The 11,826-nt window shown below is 32.8% G+C and overlaps 1 pseudogene; it reads right to left on the bottom strand.

Annotated features, from left to right (window-relative positions):
- Positions 1-8,706: 8,706 nt before the first annotated feature.
- On the bottom strand, positions 8,707-11,055 carry LOC112005711 (LOB domain-containing protein 24-like; annotated as a pseudogene).
- Between the last annotated feature and the right edge of the window lie 771 nt (positions 11,056-11,826).

The following is an 11,826-nucleotide window of genomic DNA, read 5'->3' as shown; positions in this document are numbered from 1 at the left end:
CCCCAAATAACACAAATACCAATTCAAGCTTTATATCAAACAATTTATGTGCGGAATATGAAAACAAGCTTATAACAGAATTGATAGAACAATCTAAGCCAAATATAAATACATCCACAGCAGTAAATATAAGGCAAATGTAAAGGGAAAGAAGATGCAAACACACGGACAACACACGATGTGTTATCGAAGAGGAAACCGAAATCCTCGGCGTAAAACCTCTCCGCCGCCTTCCAAGCGGTCAAATAATCCACTAAAGAATGTAGTTGGGATACATGAACAGCAGAAGGCCCTCCAAGCCTAATCTACCCAAGTACCTAAGCCCTCCAAGCTTCTTGCTCCAACGAGGTTGCGCTGAACCTATTTCTTCTCTAGCTTCCCGGATTCTGCTACTTGACCATAGCATCAACCAATGTATATTGGTTCCTTTCCAAACTGCTTCCCAAAGCACCAAAAGGACATTCTCACAGACGTGGGTGTGGTGAGACAAGGGTTTGGTAAATGAACTCTCAAGAGTATAACAATGGAAAGAAAGAGAGTAGAGGAATTTGTAGAGTCTCTTTAGATGAAGATTGGGGATGACTCAATCTTGTATTTCTCTAGGGTTTTCTCTTACAAAATTCTCTCTTGAAACTCTCTCAATATGATGGGTATAAGGGTGTATATATAGTAGGGTGAGAAGGGAATGCAAAACGTCAGTTTTTGCCAAACAGGGCAAATTGGCGACTTGAACTCGCGGCTCGGCCAAGTTGCGAAATCAAGTCGCGACGTAACGGCCTGGCCAGACTGGAACTTTTGTCATATAGTGTGACAGCTGGCGCGACCCTTCAGCTTCCCAGTGTGCCTCTCACGTGACTGCATTTCGCGGCTTGCCAGTCGCGAACCACCCGCGAGTCCTAGTCGTAAGACTTTGTTTTTCTTGCACACTCTTGAGCTTTTCTTCACATCTTCTCACACACTACCCTTACAATTTTTTCACCTAAATACAGGGTTACTAAGTGCTAAATTATAAGTAAATTGGTCACGGAATAAAGCCAATTAGATGGTTAATTAAATTCAACCTTACATTTTTAAATTACAACATTAAAGTTTGTGGAAATTTTACTTCCCCCCAAAGTTTCAATGTTGTAAAGTTGTGATTTACAACTAATTTGTGTTAGTTTTAATTCCATGCCAAATTTAATTGTAATTTTTTTATATCTTTTGTAACTTGTATTTTATGTGGAATTTCATTGTAAGTGTTGTGTGTGAGAGAGAGTGTGAAGACTCAAGGCAAATTGAAGTGTTGAGATTTACATTTGGGATTGCAAGAAGCTCAAGTTTTTCTTTTCTTTTAATTCTTTTAAGATCATGAAACTTAGAACAATGAGGTCTTAGATGACCAAAAGCACCACAATGGTGACAAACAATGTGTTTAGGTCCACCAGACCTTTTGGAAATGGATCTAGCAATATGATTTTGTTCTCTCTTCAACTTATGATATTGAGGCCTTATATGACCAATCAGACCATAGTGGTGGCAAGTTGGAACAAATTTAGATCCATCCAAAACCTTAGGTTGAGACTTAAACGGAGGCTTTGACTTAATAGCCTTTCTCTCTACCTTTTGATTTCTTTTATGTGGAAGAATGTACCCCAATTTGTCCTTTGAAGTAGGACACACAATAGACACAAAATCGGGTACCATAACATGATTGTAAAATATATTTTCATTCTTTTTAGCAATAGGTTCAGCAATCAAACACTTGGCATGCATTTTTAGAGATTTATTCTCACATGTTAGCTCATCAACAAGTTTGTTAGACAAAACAAGTTTAGCATCCAAGTCCATATTCAAACATTTAAACTCTTTTAACTTTTCAAGAGAATTTTTAGCAAGTTTCTTATATTTTTCAACCAATTTGTTGGATTCATTGAGTTTAGCAATCAAATCATCATTTTCACAAAATAACTTGCTCAAACTCTTTTGAAATTTCTTAGCTTTTTTCTTCAAGAGTTTGTCATTTGGAATATCAACAATACTCAAAGATTCATGTAACATAGCATCACAATCATGAGGATTAACATTCATACAGGCATTTTCATAAACACGTGACATGCTACATTCATCATTAACCAAATCATACAAAGAGGCATACAAAGCACAATCAATGGTTAATAACACAAGGGGTCAAGGATCACACTTAGATATTTAAACCACAACAAGTGCACCTGCTCTAATACCAATTGAATGTTCAAATAATGTAAAAAACACTATGAACGTTTAGACCCCCAATTTACAAATTACTAATTCAAACTTAATATCAAACAATGTATATGCGGAAAATGAGTATAAGTTTATACCAGAATTGATAAACAATCTAAACCAAATAAAATCACATCCACAACAGATATTAAATGGTAAAGATTAAGGGAAGAGAGATACAAACATAAGGACAACACAACGATATGTTATCGAAGAGAAAACCGAAGCCCTTGGTGTAAAACCTCTTCACTAAAGAATAAAGTTAAGATACATGAATAGCAGAAGACCCTCCAAGCCTAATTTACCCAGTGTACCTACGCCCTCCAAGCTTCTTGCTCTAACAAGATTGCACCGAACCTTTGTCTTCTTTAGCTTACCAAATTCTGCTGTAGCCCATAGCATCAACCAATAACCATTAGTCCCTTCCTAACTGCTTCTCAAAGTACCAAATAGCCTTCTCATAGATGTGGATATGGTGAGAAAAGGATTTGGGTAAAAACCTCTCAAGGATGTAACAATGGAGAGGATGAGAGTAAAGGAATTTGAAGAGTCTCTATGTAAAGATTGTGGATAAATCAATCTTATTTTTCTCTAGAGTTTCTCTCTAAAAATTCTCTTTAGAAGCTCTTTACATTTCGTAGGTTTAAAGGGTATTTATACTTGGGTGAGAATGGGATGCGAAGAGTCCGTTTTTCCCAAACAGGGTGGTCTTGCAACTTGTCCTCGCAACTTGAAACCGTTCAAGTTCGAAAGGAACATAAGGGCTTTGAGAAGATCTCTAAGAGGACCAAAGGAGGATAGAAACTGATTCTGGTTTCCTGATGATATCATACTATTTCTCTCTTGAGTGGCTAACCATTTGTAGCAATTAGGTCAAGTATGTCCAACTGCTTCATAGTGATGACAGAAATGTTACTTCTTCTGTTTAGGCTTTTGAGTGTTTCCCTTCGTAGCCCTAGGGTTCTTAATCTCTTTCTTATAAAGCTTAGGGGGTGCTCCTAAGGTAGATTTACTCTTGTCTATGTTCTTACTAGCTAACACATTTTGCACATCATTATTTTTAGATTCATCATTATTACTAGGAGGAATAAAAATAGTAGTACTAGCAAAAGCAATACTAGGAGAAGAGAAATTATGCCTTAAACCAATTCGATCAAATGCAAATTTTTGAAGACTGAGCATTTTATCAAACTTTGCACTTGAAGTCCTTTCCAACTGAGCTCTGACTTGGAATAATTCTACCTCAAGCTTCTTGGTCTTTTCAGCCAAGAAATTATTCTCAAATCTCAGTGCTCCAATGGTCTGATTGGCTTCATCAAATTTCGTGAGAAGCTTTTCTCAATCAAGTTCCAAATCACTCAGCTTCTTGGTGGCCAGTCTATATAGTTTCTCATGCTTCTCAAAAACCTTATACAACTTTTCATAGGCTGTATGGATATCATATTGATTGTCCATTTTCTTGAATTTAGAGTCCACCAAGTCCTCTTCGTCATCCACATCTTCAACAATCCTCTCAGTAGGATTTATAGTGGCAGTGAAGGCATTTAGGATTCCATCATCCTTATTGTTAGAATCATCTTTAGGCTCGGTATCACTCAATGTAGCAGCAAGTGCCTTGCTCTTCCCAATGGTCTTGAGATATGTAGGGCACTCTTGTTTTATGTGATCGAAGTCTTGACACCCAAAGTATTTTGGTCCTGAGGGAATAGTGTACTGATCGCTATCCTTAGCAACCGTCTTTCCTTTGTCCTTGTTCTTGAACTAAGACGAGCTGGACTGCTTACGACCTTTGTCAAATCCAACATTGGCATTCTTTATAAACTTTTTGAACTGCCTCGTGATATAGGATTTCATCTTAGAATCTTCATCATCTAAAAACTCATCTATGCCACTGCTCTTGGCCTTCAATGCCATGTTTTTTCCATACTTATTTCCCTATCCTTGTCAAACCCAACTCATAGGTCTGCAGATTGCCAACCAACTCTGTCAAAGGAATTTCGTCAATATCCTTCGATTCCTTAATTGAGGTGATCTTGGCATGAAATCTTTTGGGTAGAGATCTAAGCACCTTTCTGACAATCTTGGGTTCGGGAATGGTTTTCCCAAGATTAGAGGTTTAGGTACTCTATCTCCTTAAGTTTGGCATAGAACTCATCGAATGACTCATCCTCCTCCATCTTAATCTCTTCGAAGCTTGTAGTAAGCCTCTGAAGATTCGAATCCTTGACGGCCTTAATTCCTTCAAAGGTTGTGTGAAGGATGGTCTGTGCTTCCTTAGCAATTTCAATAGAGGATATCTTCTTGAACTCCTCATTTGTGACCACACTGAATAACACATTCAATGCCCTACTGTTGAAATTTGCTGCCTTGATCTTAGCATCATCCCAATCGGCCGACGCTACTTTCGGCTTGGTCCAGCCTATCTCTATAGCTTGCCACACCTTTTCATCTAGTGACTACAAGAAAACTTTCATGCGTACTTTCTAGTATGCATAGTTAGTGCCATTAAATAAAGGAGGTATAATAAGTGATTGTTCTCTATCCATGACAAACAAGGGTCAATGGATCACATAGCAAAGATTAAAACCTAATTAGAGTGTGCTTACTCTAATACCATTTGATAGGCCAAGAATGCATTGATCCCTTGTGATGAATTAACAAATTAATTAGCCAAGTTAATTAATTAATTCAATTAACATGCAATAGGCATGGTAGTACAAACAAATCACCAAATAACTAAATGCAACAGAAATTAAATTAATACGGTGATTTGTTTACGAATAGGGAAAACCTACACAGCAAAAACCCCACCGAGTGATTTTAAGGTCACCACTCCCGAGAATCCACTATTATCACAATAAGCGGTTACAAGTAAAGGAATCCCAGTACCTTATACCAACCTACAGTTTAACCCTTATCCCAATACTCAATTAAACTTGTTCTGTAGTGACAATTTCTTCTTTTAATATACGACTCCCAGTACATGACTAACCAATTCAATGCATAGATCTCAGTATGCGGCTTACTCACCAACTTGAGAAAGTTGTTGGCTGCAAAGTTCTTCAGTTCATTAACACGATGAAGATCACAAAAATCCTTGGTTACAAAACCCTATGGTGTACAAACACAATAGCTTTTTCAAGAAAAAGATGAACTGGGGCAAATTCTGTCTCCGGTCACAATTTTCATGAATACAACTTTGCTTCACACTCGTGCAACATTTGACAACCCTTAAAACAATCCTTATTTATGTTTAGGGTTGTAAGAAAAGAAAGCTCAAACATATATTCGTAAACCTCGGTAGATAGCTTATTTGTCGAGATAGCTGTCGAGCATCGAGCTTTAGCAGCCTTTTAAATCTCGATAGATACCCAGCTGTCGAGCTTTAAAATCTAGCACTTCTTCACTTGTTTCTTGGACAGACTTGCATGGCTTTAACACTTGATCTTGAAACCTTGTTCCTTGAAGCATTAAACACATTCTAGATCTACTCAATTACAAGTAAACTACGTTTTGTCAATGGATTAGGTAATTACATAAATATTGATATATGTTCTTAATATGATTCACATATGTCCTAACATCTCATGTCAATTTTCGCCTAGGGCCCCTAAATGCATCAATCTGCCCTTGCTCCTTATAGACATCTTACTCAACAACATTCTCCACCACATCTCTTTTGTCACCCAAAAGAACCACCAAATCCTTGCTATCATCCACCATAATTTCATTCACATTGTTTATACCCCTAAAACCCTTCTTAGAAGTGAAAGAGACAAAAAAAGAGGGAGAAGTGAAATATTTTTGGTATTATTGCCACTACCCGGTAGGTGTGTGAGAGAGAGAGCATAGGGAAGTGGTTTGGTGGTAAGAACTTAGCTTCTTGAGGTTTGTTGGATGTACAATATAGGTGAGGAAGAAAGGGAGAGAGACTGAGAACAGAATTACAAAAATAAGTGCGGCTGGGTTGGGTGAGAAGAATTGAAAGTGAGAAACCAAAGTAACATGAAATGAACCAGAAAGAATGGCTAAATATAGAATTTGCTGCAGGATGTCAGCCCCATACTAGATCAAACTACCAGTACAAGATGAGATGAAGTGAGAATAATTACGTACAATCCAAATGTGACTTCTTTAGGAAACTGTGTTTCTTAGAGTTAAAGCTCTTTTCTTGCCTGCTGAGCCAGAAGAATGGATAATTTTGATTTAGTGGCACGTCACATAATGAAATATAAGGCTATGTTTACTTCCTTTGGCCGAATGTCATTTCTTTATATATGTTTGTTTCACGTTCAAAGTATATTGATATAAAATACTTGTTTGTTAAAAAGAAAGTGACCGAGGCACATATATTGAGCCAAATTTCACAGAAAAGCAGTATTAAATTTGTGCAATGAAATTCATTAATATAGCTATATATATTTTTTGAGATGTTAAATATAACTGTATTGAATGTTAAGGATAGTATAAATTTTATTGAGATATATTTTAAAATATATAATTTGATGTGAGTATTAAAAAGTGATTGTGTAAAATAGAAAGAGACATTACCAACACCATTAGATCTGTGGCTTTCAAAACACAGATGGATGTTGCTTTTCTGGGTTATTTGTTGTCTGTATAAGAAGGGTGTGTTGTGTTTGGTTACCAAGAAAGTTCACAACAAGAAATGAAAATGAATTAGAGATTAATTTGTTTTGGATATATTGTGTGACTAGTTTGCAGGAAAGTGAAAAAAACCAAACAAACAATAAAATCCAGACAATCAAAATTTTTTTTTTTTTAAATGAGGAATTAAATTTTTTTTTGAAATTTTTTAATTTTTATTTCTTATTTTTTTTATGAGTTAATGGTAGGAACAAAAAATGTAGAGACCAAAATAATAATTTTGCCAATAAGAAAATAGATTTTTATATGATTATATAGATAAAAATTGTTGCACAAGGGTTAAAAAAAAGTAGAATTGATTGTGGATAGGCAGCATCCAAAGAACTGGAGTGTCATTACTATTGTACAAAATGTAATAAAATCCAAATTTAATTCCTTATTATTATTATTATTATTATTATTATTATTATTCCATCTATCATTCAATTGTTTTGATAGCATATCTATGTGATTTAGATTTTGACGAAATTTAGGTACAAAATTGGTTGTAGCCTTAGACTATAACTTTACTCAATATTTTCTTTACTGGAGGTAAATTTTGACAAATCCATAACTGGATTACATTTTTTCATATATCCTCTTTTCTTGCAAAATTTCTAGAAATTAAAGATTAATTACTATGTCATCAATATATTGTTTAAATTGCAAGTTTTTTAGTTTAAAATTATGCATAAAATATAAGTTTATAGATCATATAATAAATAATATTCAATTGACACCAAATTTGACACATGTATTAGGGGCACAAAGAACATGTAATTCAACTATTAGATTTTCAAAATATGTAGTAATGTTGTAGCCTTAGGCTACAACCAATTTTATAACTAAACTTTTTTTATTTAGATTTTATTTAATCACAATCTTGGACTAATTCATTGTCAACAAATTATTGAAAAAGTGTTTTATATAATATTCACATGGCATTCTAATAATTGTGCACATGATATGTGATTTAAGATAAATATAGTCATATGTGTTTTGAGATAAATATAGTCATATTTCTATTTTTTTTATGTATAAAAAAAATCTAAAAATGAGAACATAAAATATAAGAAGAAATCTTTAATGGTTCTAAATATAAAAAATAATGATGTAATGTTTTTTTTTCTTTTTTGTTTAGCTTACATAATAATATATTCATGGGAAATTCATTGGTTTATAAGCTCAGTGGATTTCAATGATACACTAGGCAACTCAGCACTGCAATTGCATTGTTGCCAATACCATCTGAACCTTGGTTTGAGAAAATTGTTCCTTCAAAATTCACTTGATAGAGAATACAAAGGAAAGAATTAATTAAGACAATAAATTGTAAGTGCAATTGATAAAAAGGAAAGAAAAGATATTATCTAATTTAGAAACAAAAAAAATTATTAATACTATTAGTAGAGGGATTTTTAATTTTAAAAGGAAATGTTATTCTAAAAATGTATCTAATTATTTGTAATAGTATTAAAGTACTCCTATTGAAATAAACTAATAAAATAAATTTGCAAAAAGAGAAATTAAAAGGGAGCTAGATTTTTGTTGTTGTTACTTACTATGATGGAAGGGGCCGCTTTGCTCTAGCTAGGGGAACATAAAATAGTCTTCTTAGTACACTTCATAATTATAGTCATCTTCCTAAGAGACACGTAGATTGATGTGAATATTCTTTTTTTTTTTTTGGTTAATATGCTATATGACAGTTGATAATTGAATGCAACAAGATAAAGTATTTTCAGATACCTCAAAAGCTATAAGAAGAAAACAGATAATACGAAAGAGAGAGTTCACGTGATTAATTAGCACCACCTCAATGACATAATGCATAAACATCTAAATCATCTGTAATATCCTTAACATAACTCGTGGATAAACTAAACTTATAATTTGCTCAAAATTCAAAGCCACAAAAGGTACTGGAATAGTTGTAGTCTCCAAATAGCTGTTGATTTACGTTGGAGAAAGGATCTTGTTGACTTGAATTGAGCCATGAAGGCTGATCTTCACCTTCTTGGGCAACAGCATGAATCATTTGAAGCTGCTGCATTTGTTGTTGTTGTAGTTGTTGTTGTGCATTATGAAAGGCTATTTCACCGTTTGTCTTCTCTAGCTCAAATTGAGCCTCAATTATTTGTTCTTGGAGTCGAGAGCTTATCCCAACACTTCCATGGGTCTTCAACACGTGTACTTGCTTCGAAAGACATGCAATCAGCTGCCACAGGTCGTAAATGCAGTGGAAGTTGCTGCAATGCCAAATGATGAAAAAAAATTGAAACCAGCTTTCTTGTTTTGTTTTTGTTTTTGGGTAAATAAACTAGAGAGATGAACATAAGGGACTAAATTTTGAAGTAATAAAGATAAGTAGCTTAGTTAAAAATGTACTACTAATCAATTTCACAGTAAAATAATTTTGGGATTCTTTTGTGAAGTGAAAATCATTAATTACTCAGGCAACTTAATTTGACAAAGAATATATTTCAAATGATAGCGCTTTCACGCTTTTTTGTGACAGGTATTAAAATTAAACTTTATAAAAGTTAACAGAGTCTATATATGGAAAATATCAAACGGCTTCAAGACTAATAAAAAACATTTCCATTAGGAGTAAAGTCAATTAAATTAGTTGCTCAAATAACTAAATTCTAAAGAATAATGCAGATTTTGTTAAAAATGGAAATTGAGATGAATTTAAATATTTTTGATCTAGTCAACTTCATTAGGTAATAATATTAGGAACTAGCACATAGGTTTAAAACTTTCGCTTAGCTAACAAGACTTAGGCCGTTTTGTTCGTATGCTGTTAGTGATATTAGACCTGTTAGTACACTAGATTTTCCATGTTCTAACTTAACTAACTAATCTCTCAAAAGAAAAGTGACCTTGAGTCCCACATCGGTTTGCTAGGAACTAACACATAGGTTTAAAGTTTTTGCTAGACTAACAAGACTTAGGCTGCTTTGTTAGTATACCGTTAGTGATATTAGACCAGTTAGTACACTAGATTTTCCATGTTCTAACTTAACTAACTAATCTCTCTCTCTCTCTCTCAAAAAAAAAAAAAAAAACTTATAAAATTTTTCTCAAGTGTTGTTTCAAGAAAATTTAGGAGGAAAAGATACCAAACAAATTTGATATTAACATAAAATGATGAACTCAAAGCTTACAATGATAGGAAAAAAAGGAGTAAAGTAAAACATGTTCAAATTCATATTGATTATGAAATGGTTGTTTTATTTCCTAGAACAAAGTAAGAACTGAAGAACAACACTAACAATAGTTGATAATAGTACAAAACATATCATCTTTGCATTATTATTGTAGAAAGGTTTTGCTCTTAGTCATGAATGTCGATTCTGTAATGTACTTTGTATTTAGAAAATGGGTAAAATTTGTTTACCTACTAATGTTTTGGAATAAAAGTAAACCAAAAAAAAAAAAAACCCAGAGTACGTAATTAATTAAATAAATAAAACTAAATCAGTGTCATTTGTTATCTTCTTTCACTATATTTACCAATCAAAGATGAATTAGAGAAAGAATCCATTAAGAAACATCTTAATGAGATCATTAACACCATCTTGTGATTATTTCAATAAGATAGAAAGCTTTTCGGTGAACGACAAACAAGCTGAAATATTAATCCCTCCTCTATATATGCATATGAAATAATATCTATATTATACCTTTATGTTAACTAATTAATAAATGAAAAATATGTTACTAGCTACTAACATGTGTGTGTCTATATATATATATATATTTGGTCATACCTCTAGCATTTTGGTAGTGTTGCTAGCACCAAAGATTTTGTGAACACAAGCGAATCTTTGTGGATTGGTTGGAGGAAAATATGGTGCAAGAACACAATCTTTAATGCATCTCCTTCTCAAAGATTTGCAAGCTGCACATCGAGTTGAATTGGACATTGTCAGAATTTCGAGAATCTACTCACAGATTTTCTTTCAAAACTTATTCTAAAGAAGAGATTTGGTTTCTATATATATATATATATATAATGGTGATAAGTTTATAGCTGAATTCATAAAGGGGTTTGCCTTTCCAGTACTTTTTTAACTGGTAAAAACAAAAATTCTATTCCATAAAATTTCCCTATGAAACAGAAGGTAAAAGGAGAATAATATAGTTTCTATTAAAGTAGGGCTGGCCGAATTCAATTTGAAGCCTTTGGCAAAAACCTTAAATAGGCATGTGTGTGTGTGCGCGCATGTTTTTTTTTTTTTTTTTGAAAGAAGGCATTTGTGTATTTAAATATCACTTTAAATGATATTTATTTATTAACCATCAATTTAGTTAATGTTTTGTTTATAAATTTTAAAAAATAAAATAAAATTCATTATTCTTACTTTTTTATATCGACTAAAGCATTTAATTGATGTTAGAGTAGAGATACTACAAATTTTATTACATAAACCTTACAATCTAACTTGCCACAAATTATAATAAATTAATTTAAACATTCATTTATTATGTTGTTTAAATAGCACTAGTCTATTCTTGCCAAATAAGTTGCAAGTATTATGCAGTAAAATTTGTAATAACTTTAATATTTTTCATTTACTTAATGGTGATTTCGTTGGATTTTGATTATTATATATATATGGGTTGCGTTCAAGTTATATATGATATAACTTTAAATAATGTTACACTCAATATTTTAAATTGAATGCTAATTTTAATAAATTCACCGTTGGATTACATTATCTTCGTACTTGCAAAATTTCAAGATGATTAAATATCAAAAGTCATGTCATCAATCAATTATTTAAATTCATATTTTTGTAGTTTAAAATAACGAATAGAATATGAGTTTATGGATCGAATGATAAATAACAATTGATTGGTATGAATATTGGTATATGCATGTGAAAAACATATAGAATATATAATCCATCAGTAGAATTTTTAAAA

The sequence above is a fragment of the Quercus suber genome, unplaced genomic scaffold (assembly GCF_002906115.3).
Source record: "Quercus suber isolate HL8 unplaced genomic scaffold, Cork oak 2.0 scaffold_21, whole genome shotgun sequence".
NCBI lineage: Eukaryota > Viridiplantae > Streptophyta > Magnoliopsida > Fagales > Fagaceae > Quercus > Quercus suber.
This window is presented reverse-complemented; position numbering and strand designations above follow the sequence as displayed.